The following is a 12,425-nucleotide window of genomic DNA, read 5'->3' as shown; positions in this document are numbered from 1 at the left end:
CACTGAATCGCTCTCTACCAGGTAAAGTGATTTTATTTACTGGTCTGACATACAACTTAGTGAACTATTTCCTTCAGCAAGTTAAAAAGAATTTGAAAATGTAAAACTACTGTTTTAAAAGATACCTCGTTCACCTTTAAAAGTCACACCTAAAATAATGTTATCAACCAATGTCTTATATTGATTTGTTCTAGACTACTATAGAATTGTCTTGTGTGTTGGCGGGAATCCTTTTACGGAAGACAACCTATTTACTAAAACAGGTATCAGTACGAGGTCAGGTTCCGGATGTAAAAAAATATGTTTTTGGGATCGTTTTAGTTGTTCCAGTTCTTTCAGTCAACCAGTATTTGACCTAACCCACCAAATCAGACCTCAACCAAGATTTTATACTGTGAATATGCTGCTTCAAGAAATCAATAGTTTTTTTAACGCATGGTTCGTTTTAATTTGTGCTAAATAAGTCGTAGAATGTTTTTTCATAAAAATCTTATAAATAAAAAGGAAAAATTTTACATTTTAAATAAAATGTTAAAGAGTACATCCTGTAATCTGTACTACTATATATACAGTATTAAAAGTAACAGGTTGTCAACTTAATGTTGCGTATAGTGATACATTTTTACAAAATAAGGATTACTCTTAGTTTCTGGTGCTACGGTATTTTATTATGTATTCCAGCAAGTGACGACGAAGACTCCAGGGAGTAACAGTCCGGTGCCTGTGGGAGCATCCGGACTTTTATGTACCGTACAGTCAATTTAAACAACACTCTCACAATCAAATATTTTGTTCAGTTAAGTAAAAATAACTATACTAGTCCAGTAAAAGAAACTTAATAACTACTTTGAGATTGTATTAGCCTATTATTGTGGAAAATAAATTATGTTTGTATTCTCTCCTTAAAAAAAAACAACTGCTTTAATAAGATATTTTGTAAATTAAATGTGTGAAAAATAACATAATGATAGTTGAATTTATAAATATTTGGATAAACCATGATACGACCATACAGGCTAATTTCTAATTTATATTTAAGGAATCTAGGGACAGAATTATTTTATGGCTTTGTCACTGTAACGTAGGTATTATACTGTATTACTATCACAGACAGCAGTATTATCCTGAACACCAAAATGTTCCAAAACTGAAAGTAAATAAATAGCATTTTAATTTTTAATAGGAGTTTAATTATATGAATATTAGTGACAAATTGTATTTTTTTATTTTACAAGATAATTCTTTCTAATGAACTATAATATGTCATGCTATAAAGCCTTATGCTGATTCGGATTATGGCGTAACTTTTTTATAGCACGAAAATAATATATTAAACTAACCATATGAGGGAAAACGCAGTTTATTGTTTTTTTCTCAAATCAAACTCATCTCCTTTGCTTACACCATTACTTGGATTTACAAGTCACCAAATGAGATGGTTTTTCTCTCTGATCACCGAAGGAAACATGTCAGCTTGATTCCAACAGGGCTTTAAACCAAAAAATAAATATAACAATGTGTTTCTAAAGATTTATTGCTTATTGCTTAAACAAGTTAAGAGGGTTTTTATGTATTTTACATAGCACTTTATATTTGTATTATCTGTCCAGTTTATTTTGGTGTAGCTGTATTGAAATGTAATTGAACTTTGCAGGACTACTTGTCCAAAATGGTGGTAATGGCAAATGTCATGAATTTTATGCCTGAAATCTAATATAAGCTGATTTAACGACTAGAATGGCTAAAATAAAATTTTATACTTTGCACATTATTTTTGGAATTGCTTAGAATGTCTGGTTATTTTTATATCTGTATATTTTTCCGGTCCCAAATATTAGGGGTCGTAATATTTTAATTTTTATATATGAAAGAGAGATAAATTTAAACAAGATCCTACACTTGTTTATGTCAATACAGGGACATTTAAGGTGTATTATTTAAGATACATTGTGTAGTCTGATTTTCAGCAGACTTTCTAATGATTACCTTGTTATTTATCAACACATTGGCCGTAGAGCATGAGCCAGAACCGGCCTTTTGCCAAAACTGTTTCTGCCAAATTTGTTAATACCACTTGTAAACATTAAGTACACAAAAAGCATTACATATTTCTTTTCTATAATTTCTCTGTCAACTTCAAAATGATATTTTTGATCTTATTGGTTTAGCAGCACATGATTATTTGCAAATAAACATAAAATCAGTGATTGAGAATGTTTTAATATAAAATCATTAGTATTGTCTCTAGTGTATTTTAGATGGCTATATTTGGTATAGGTTTTGACTATTCCATAGTCAATGAGAGCCCCGAGTGCAACTAGATACTGGTATAGGTCTGTTTTTGAATACACAATTACTGATAATAAATGAGCTTACACGACGAAGTTACTAAATATTACTCTATCATAACTACTTAGTGTGATATGATAGATATTACATATTATAATATATGATAAATATTATAGATATCAACGCTATTACTGATATGATAGATATTGTTGTCATTTGTAGTGAGGATAGAGAGAGATTCGTAGTATGTCGTGCTACCGACTGAGCCTCTAATTCACAACAAGTGGCAAACTGAGGAATCCGAGGAAAACTTCTTCTGCTATTTAGGCTTTGGCCAAGAGAGATATCTAGCCTTCCTCGATCGTCTTCATTTATAGACTCTTTCGTTATAAAAGGCCCCTAAAGGGTTGTTATTGTTTTAGACAGTTGAGGTTGTCGTGTGAAAAAAATTTACCTAGTTTTTTAAGTAGCCGTTTCAGTTCAGTTCTTAGAACTGAAAGGTTTCACATAACAGTATTGTTTACTTTCATAACAGCATAGTTTTTCATTAGAGATATCACTAAACACTTAATATCTTCTTGATTTTTGAAATAAATTTAGTCTATCACCAAAATACCCTCAAAGGCAAAAGCTAAAACGGATATCTTACTCAAAAAGATATTTTTATTACTTGCATAGTACTACTGTGTTTCAAATATGTGTTCATTGTTCATCCTACTAAACTGGAAGAATATAAGGAATTCCACAAACTAACCCTGTGCATGCTCATGCTAAACCAACTATGATAAAACAATTATTTATAAATTCCAGCAACCATACACTGTATATTTTATTTCTTGTTTTTAAATTCTAAGACGTTTAAGCCTCTGACGATACTTTTGACGTAAAGTTTAAAGACTTTACAAGTTTATTGATAGTTGTTTTTATGTTACAAACTGCCCATCGTTTGCAGTTCAAGCTTGTTTGCACCTAAATTAGGGTTTAAAGCTACCTCAAACTGGCAGCTAGACACTCTTCAAAGTGTTATAAGTTTCTTGGCGTTCCAAAAAGCTTAAAGATAATTGAAAAACCATACGAAGTATATACGTTATCGTATTTCTGTTATCATTCCTGCTCCCGATACATAACACTTGATTTGACTACTTGAAGAAAATATTTGTTTTAATTAAGAGAGTTAGATTCTTAACTCTGTTTAACATTGAAGTGATGGGAGGTACATAGAGTCATGACCTCTATAGTACCACCAAAATGTAATTGACTATGGTAAGTATAATTGCAGTTAAGAAAATTAGTCAAATCTATGGACATCCAGTAATTTATTTTACTTTATCATAGATAACTTCTTCCACGCCTAAGGCTAATTTGGTACATCTGTATAACTTCGTGACAAGTAAAATCTGTATATTAAAGGAACGGTTCATATACCTTATAATAATTACTGTAAGTGTGTTAAATTTAAAAATGCATCGTAATACCAGTTTTAGTTTAACGTGTTCGTGTTTTTACAATATCATACTTACTTCTCAGTATGTTAAATAGACTTTCAAGGCTGATCTATTGTTTAAATATTGTACCGTAGTGTTTTCTTGTTTTCTATTAACAAAAATTTTTTTTTTCCAAGAACCGTGGTAAGGGAATGTTTTCGAATTTACATGAACCCAGTGTAACACATGGTTTTCAGACTCAGCATTACTCAACATTTTCAGGTCATTGTAAACATTACACGTTGGTGGTTGAAAGTCCTCGGGAGTGAGGTACGGTATGTTCGGTGCTTCAATGTTTATGATTGTTTTCAAAGAGTGTTTGACGTGTTTGTACACCACCATTTGACAAGGAAATGTCTAATTGTAAACACTACTGCAAAAAGTCATTATTTACCATTAGTAAATGGACTGAAACTCCACTGCACTTGTGAGATTGGCTCTACAGTAGAGCAAATCTTTTACGAATAGACAGAGCAATAAACTCCATTTTAAACAGCTTTATTTTAAGTAAATTCCAAGCTAGCGTTCACAAATTGCGAAGATTATAACTTAAGTGTTTCACTTAAACATTTTTAACATCATTGTCCCGTACATATACCCCCCACTAATACTCTTATGTTGTTTATAAGAACTAGCAACATGCCTATATTGCATGGTTCGTAACCCATTGACACTGTTATATAAAAACATCTGGCTACATTTTCTGAAGTATGCATCACTGCAGTTTTGGTGATTGAGATTCTTAACTCTCAGAGAGGTAAGTTAATAGCCCCGGTTAAAATCCCCAAACTAAATTGATTTATAAGTATCTAAGGACCAAGATACAGGCTACTGTTGGGTTCTGGCGTACAGCTCCGAGACGTTATTAATTTAATTTAATTAATACAAACCATTAGTGTACAACATCTTTACAAGTAACATGGATAAAATCTTTATCGTTAATAGACGTTATCAATTAGCGTTTGATATGCCTTCCTTACGACATATAAACATAGACTAACCACCACTTATGGAGTATCTATGGTATAACCTTATCAAAAAGATTTGTGTTACTCTCCAGCTTCTTATGTATAAAACATTAACCATATTATATTCAGTCACAACTAAGTATCTGTTTGCCTCTGAAGAAATCATTGGAACAGCTGGTTCGAGTAGCCTTGAACAACTAATTGTTTAACATTCCTGAAATTTCACCAAACCTTAATTTTACAATCTTATTATGCAAATGAACTAAGTAATATATTAGATATTCTCCTACACGCTATTATCGTCTTGAGGAAAACCTCTGTAAACGGTGTGGCGGTTTCAAACTGTTACATGGATAGTGAAGCACTGGTTTCACAGCTTTACCTGTCGTATATTGTTACTTGACAGAACAAACTACATCCATTTCTCATCTTAACTGCTTGGTAGACCTGTTATGTAGTTAACACATAAAATTGGTTTGTATGAAAATGAAATATGTTTGATAAACTATTTTAGATTATGTATTCGTTTTATTAATAGTATATTTTATGTCAATACAATTAAAGAAACGGCACTAAACAGTGTGGTTAGTTTTATGTAGAACTAGTGTACCTTTTCACTCTAAATCGAGCAATAAATTGTTAAGTACCGGTATTACAGGACTTATTTTAAAACTAATAACAGTTGTTGTTTTCTATGGGTTTAAAAGACTGAATTAAAAGCTTATGTAACTAATAAAGGAGATACTCAAGGTCTTAATAACCGTTTGATATAATTAACACCTCTTGTAAGTATTTTAGCATTTTTCAGAAGCTGAAAGCCTTGTTTTTATGGTTTTTTTCTGAAGATGTGATGCCAATTATAATTAGACTACATGGTACCACCCATGTCTCCAGTATAATTACAAATTTCAGTCATTTATCTTTTTAAAAGCGGTAAACAATGTTTCACTTTACTCAATAATATATTAAGTATATACAGGGTGGCTGAGAAGTAACTTGCACCCCCCTTAACTTTTCAACTATTTGAGATATTTGAAATCGGTTTGCGGCAAACTATTTAGATATGTTTGTTATTTGTTATTAATGGTCCGATTTCTATTTTATTTCATTGTTCATTGTTTAGTTCATTGTTTAGCTATGTCAAGACCTCTAAAATGATACTAAACTCGACCATACTTCCTGTTTCAATTTTTTTAAGCTACCCCCAACCCCCACTACCCTTATGAGTATTTTTTTTTTAATTAACCATCATTATTGTAGCCCTCCATATCCAAAAGGAGGGGTTCTGACGACAAAACTCGTGCTTGCCTATTGTATTTACAGTAGCCTATAAATAGCATGATAAAATATCTATAACTACCGACACTAATAAAATAATGTTTTGCGTTAATGTATTTTATGTATAGACAGTGTAACAAGCTTTTAGTGAAATATATTTATAATGTTAGCCTATATATTAAACATAAAAAAACCTCCCTACATTTTGTATTTATTAAGAAGGTATTTTAGAGAACACTGCCAAAGTTTACATGTTTAAATGATTATTACTTCAAAATACACGCTATAGACTGAAATGCTGACTCATTTGATCTTGTCGATTGTTGCGATCAGTCTTTACTATCCAGACAAAGCCATTTAAACTCTCTTCTGACATCTGCAGCACACGACGTCAATTTGCCATTAATTACAACAAAGTGATCAAAGCAAAAAGTGACAATTCGAACGAAAATGTTGCCCAAGAACCAAACTAAACGATTTACATATGAGAACATACCAGATCTAGGATAATGAAAATATAAATTATACTTATAATAGTGATAATGGTATTTTAAGCTCTAACCTACGATTACAAAGTTAATGTGCTTTAATTAGTTTCACAGAATTCTTTTTTCAGAAGTTTCACTTCTGTTGTATAGAAACGTTTAAAAGTTTTAAGTAGGAGGTTGAAAAAAATACAGAATAAGATAAACGAAACAATATGAGTGTTTTCCAAATTATAAATTATTCGTCCAAAAAGATTTTATAACGTAAAAGGTTTACGTTGAATGAAAAAATGTTATATAAAAAGCAACAACTAATTAACACATTTTTAGTAATTTAATGTCCATACCAGTGAGTGGAGAAACATACGACAAGCAAATAAAACCAAAACATCTCTAAAAATTAACGAATGTTAGTGACGGTTTGGAAGTCAAAGCTGAGGGACGTTGTCTGTGACGAAACATTTACATAATGCTTGGCTTATCTCGTTCTTTAAGATTAAATTACTATTAAAGGCAGTGATGTCCAAGCTGAAGAGACATGCTATGCTTTATTTTTGTTGAACATCCTAACCTTAAAAATATCTTTTATTCATGGTGGTAATAAATGACAGGTTTTAATTTACGATTTTAATTTAAAGATTCAACTTGTTGTAATTATTTCAATTATTATAAATGTACTTATGTTTTGCAATTAAAATAAAACAGGAATGGTACTTCACTAATTTCAAACGTTTAGAATAGATCTTTGAACTGCAATACCTTTTCGTAAGGAAAGATAAACTATTCAGTAAACATACTGTAGGCTAGGTTTGATTTTCAGTACCCAACTAATTTCTAATCTGCAACAATCTAAACAAGGACCAATGTTCTGCAGCAACCTCAAATCTCCAATTCACACATTCATCCATCATTGTTTAGCAATATAAGATGAAGCTTGAACTATTTTGTCAGGTGAAAATTATGTTTGGAAGGTGCATCACCTGAAAAACAACCATAATAATTGTTTGGTCTATCTAAATTTTATCAAACGAAAATCGTAACATTTTAATTACCCTCATACATTTTCAACAGATTATTTAATTCCTGTAAGATCATTATTCAGTATGCATCCAAAGAGCTAAGGTTTTATTGATTTTTAAATGTTGTTTCTGATCATCAAACGCCAGTGTGTGATTCTGCAGTAATATCTTAACAAAAACAAAAAGTCTATTTTCCATATTTGCCACATGAACATGTCATATATGATCATTCGAAAAAGCTAAAAAAAATGTCCATGAATATTTTTCTGTAATGATATTAAGTTAACAACAGCTTATGAACTTCATAATGCTTGGAAAGTATTAGAAAATATTAAGTATTTACTCTACTCTTAACGCTATGATTTGATATTTTCTTTTTTGAACACTGTAATCAATTCCTTTTTCACCACACATATTGCATCAAATACACAATCAGTATCCATAGCGTATGAATAAAATTAATTATGGTCACCGCTGCCTAGCAACTATTTATTATTATTTCTTTCTGATTTCTCAAATCATTTCTTTACATAACCTTAAAGTTGTAGTTGTGTTGGCTATTAGTGTACATTATTATTGTGGTGAATAGTGGTAATAGGGTATAGTGTGGTGAAAAGTAGCGTTCGTACCACGGACCTAAATGGTTTTGCAGCTCTTGATCGCTTTCGAAACGAAGTCTTTCTCGAGCCGGAAAACCCTCATTTTCGGCCGTAGGTACAAAATATAATATTTTTAGAGGTTTGTGGTTACTTGATATAATCTTCTATATATATAAAAGGCAAAGCCCTCACTGACTCACTGACTGACTCACTCACTCACTCACTCATCACTAATTCTCTTCCTACCCATTTACCTAAGAGGCTGAAATTTGGTACACTGATTCTTTAGGCATTAAATAGGAAAACTAAGCTGTTTTTATTCTGAACGGACTCTCGGGCTCCACTCCAGTGGCTCTGGAGTTTCCCATGTTAAGAGTACTCATATTTAAATGGAATTAATGAATTTTAACAGCTGTTTTAATTAAACAAGTTGGTTCTGTTCTATGATGTTCAATAGCATTAAAGTTACAAGGATTACCAACAGGGTGCAGCACTATTATTTCTTGTAAATTTATGACAACAGCTAATTTGCAACCAAGAGGTGAGTGAGCGTAGCGAACGAACTTCAACCTGGAGGCGAGTTACGTTGGAACGAGCTAACCTGAAGGCAAGTGAGCGCAGCAAACGAGCTCCAACCTAAAAGTTAGTATTTATATATAATGGGCTGTGCGTTGAGCCAAAGGGACAAAATATACAATTGGCAGTTAGAAAGACAATATCCTTCTTTAAAGTATAGTTTTGTTCCAATATTGTTAGGCATGCGTGTCATCTGGTCTAGTTCATATGTTGCTAATTGGATGTTTCAGATAAACAACTGATGCACAAGTAAATTGAGTAAACTCTTTGGATCCTGCGTTTTTTGCATCACGTATATAGCATATTTATATAGCATATTTTGCGCGGACATTATTTAGTTCACTACGAAAAAGTATTCTACAAAACAATCAATAGCCTACACGTAACGGCAGGAAAATTATTAAACCCTCGTGTACAAACTACAAATTTAGTCCAGGAAATGAGACCGCCGCTCAAACAAAAGCGTTCCGTTGATGTAAAACAATTCTTATCCTATTCAGAAAACAACAATGAAAATATCGTTCTCTTTCTGTAGCCCTACATCATTTTAAAATGTACATTAATACTTTAACAAAATTAACATTACTGTACCTTCTATGCAGTAGTCTAAACTATTTTTTACCACATTACGATGTGTTTAGCTGTTTTACAAACGTTTATTGGAGACTGTAAGCTACGTTTTGCTGACCAGTGCCGAAATGCCAGCTGTCGTAGTCATTTGGAGACCAAGCAGCTTTTTGCGGCCCTAGGGCCGAAAATCAGCTGTTCGCTTATTTACTTAAAACAGGTTTGTTTTTAATTTAAATGCTAGATTATAATCTGTTTTTTATGAAGAGCTATCCTGTTGTTCTGTGATTCACTATAGTCATTTGGTATATGTTGTGTTGGTTCTACTGTTTTTGTTTTGTCTATGATCATCTAAAGTACTAATTTATTTTATACTAAAATATTATTATTCTATCAAAAAATACACTTTAAGACCCTTCGTGTAACAGCAAATCTAGGTACTCGTTCAACTAATGTTATTCAAAAAGGGAATAAATATGAAATTGTTGTGGAGAGTTTTTTGTGAAAATCAAATCAAGCAAATGTAAATTCGCTTAGACTGCAGGTTTGCTGTGGTGAAGGTATTCTTTTTGTCGACAATGTTAGGTATTTCCATTGTTTGTGGTTATCGTTTGAATTGAATGGGGATACATTTCAGTGTAGAAGAATACAATTACTTACTACAATTACACCTCCTTTTAAGTTAAACCTATCTATAAATAGAAAATGGGAAAACCCAAATTTTATCCCATAAAGTATCTGTTTCCATTGTCCATAAATCATGCTGGTTCGCAAACTTGTTCGAATAAACGTAGATGCACACATTTTTATTGAACGTAGATTTATTTTCTCTCATGGTTATTTTAATTTAGTGAATATATGCATATTTAGGGAATTATGCAATTGTATGCATTGGTCATTCAGAGACAAACTATTAAAAACTTTATTTGGACAACTCTCTCGGACAGTATTTAAATTGAATAAATGTAACTAGGTGATCAAAACAAAACTGTATATTATGATTTAATTTGACTTTTGGGTAAACTTTAACTGATAACCAAAAGAAATGTAGAGAGAAACAAAAGTATAGTAGCCTACAAGATTGATAAGGAAAATTTTAGCAATGCGACCTTCCTTGACTGCAGATATAATTATACTCACTATAATTATACCACATTCTTTCCTGAGGTATCACCATCCATTAATGTTTTAGCTTTAAGATTGCTTTTCTTATGCTACCCAATTTTAAAATGAATTCTTGAAATTATAGGTTTTTTCATAGGTAATAAAGTTCTGCCAACAAGAGTGTAGTTATTTTTAATTTATTTGGTATCAGGTATTTGGTATTTGGTATATGGTACCAGGTATAAGCTCTGTGCAGTGTAATGATGAAACACAAACACTTTACACAAAGAGCTTCAAAGGGTTGCAAACTGTAATATTAGGGATTAAAGAGATAAATAAGCCTTATTATTGTGGGGTCACAATGGGATTATGATCACACAATGATCAACAGCCAAAGTATAAATGCGTCTTTGTATACTGTTTTAATTCATTATGAGAGACTGATTATGGTTTAAGGGTTCAATGAACATCGATTGACTGTTACTATAATCAGTGTACATTCTAAATAAAGTGTATGTTTTCTGTGATATAGTGTAAGTTTAGATTAATCATCCATTTAAGTTGTAGGGTTTAATCTCATAGTACTTAAATATTAATGGTCCATTTTATCAATACCATTATTAAGCATTAAAGGGGCCTCTAAATGCTTTACTTCTTATTACTAACCATTGCTGGCAATATAATTTATTACACCTTGGTAAACATTGAACTCTTCTGTTAAAATAAGCTAATACAGGAAATCCCTATTAAATTAACACTATTTCTCAATCCTATCTTATCCTATACTCTTGTATGAGCAATGTTTGCTTGTATGTATGCTTCCAAGAAGATCTCGAACACGGCTTCTACGATTTCCTTTCAATGTTGTAAATAATTTATTTCTGGCCTAAAAAAATGATTAACGACAGCAACTACCTCAGACAAATTTGTATTTCACTACACAACTCATTTGAAAATTAAAAAAAAAATTACGTTGAACTTATGGGTTGCCAAGTAACAATGTTGGTTTAACAAAATAACAAGGAAAAAGTAAACAATAGACTTGTAACATGTGTTAATAATGAGCCATCCTCAGTATACTATCAACTTACAATATACAGTACACAGGGAAAAACATTAATTGTTAATATTGAGCAAAGATTACATTGAAGATTACTCAATATAGAATAAAATAGGGTACTTTCCTGTTAAAGGGAACATTCATTATTATCGATGATTTATTCTCGATATATCGATTATAACAAATTGAAACATATCAGCTGACAACTGCGATAAATATTGTTCAGTATCAACAAACAATAATGAAATGAAACTGTTATAAAAAAATTACCTAACATAACTAACCAAACTTGCTGTGTAACATTTAAAAATTCCGTGTTTAACTTGCTTATTCTGTTATCAAACGGAATTTTAATTGGTACAGCAAGTTTGGTTGTTATGTTAGGTTAGCTTAGAACAGTTTCATTTCTTAATCAAAATACTAGACTATTTTAGCCTAAACAAGATCAGTTGTCAACTTGTAATGTATCGGAAAACAAAAATATCGACATATCGAGAAAAAAATCATCGATAATAATGAATGTTCCCTTTAACAGGAAAGTACCGAAAATAGTTCCGGTCAAATACTGATTAATTACTTGGCTCTCTCCTACCAAAACGTTGTCCCCGAAGTACTGTGGCAATTGTTAGCAAACGTTGGTTTAACAGTTACGGTAAATAAATATTTAATAATATTATATTTATTCTATGTAAACTATAATTTAAAGGAAAATTTTCAATCAGCTTTTTAATTTAAACGAACTGTCATAACAATGCTTATGAAAGTACATGCTATTATAAACGAGTGATTTTTACCATCCACTGTAAAATAGATTATTGTGTTGTGGATTGCCAGGTTAAAATCTCCATCACAATAAATTAAAATTCCACTGAAACTTAAATAAAACTCGAGTTTTCCTTATATTGCTTAACGATCAAAGTAAACCATACCGAGCCCGAGCCATGGCTCGGTCCCTTGATACTATATTATAATTATTGTTTTCAGTTGTAAAGCAAT

This window comes from Macrosteles quadrilineatus, unplaced genomic scaffold, assembly GCF_028750875.1.
Source record: "Macrosteles quadrilineatus isolate MER2022 unplaced genomic scaffold, UCM_ALF_1.0 Scaffold_1__1_contigs__length_201487025, whole genome shotgun sequence".
NCBI lineage: Eukaryota > Metazoa > Arthropoda > Insecta > Hemiptera > Cicadellidae > Macrosteles > Macrosteles quadrilineatus.
This window is presented reverse-complemented; position numbering follows the sequence as displayed.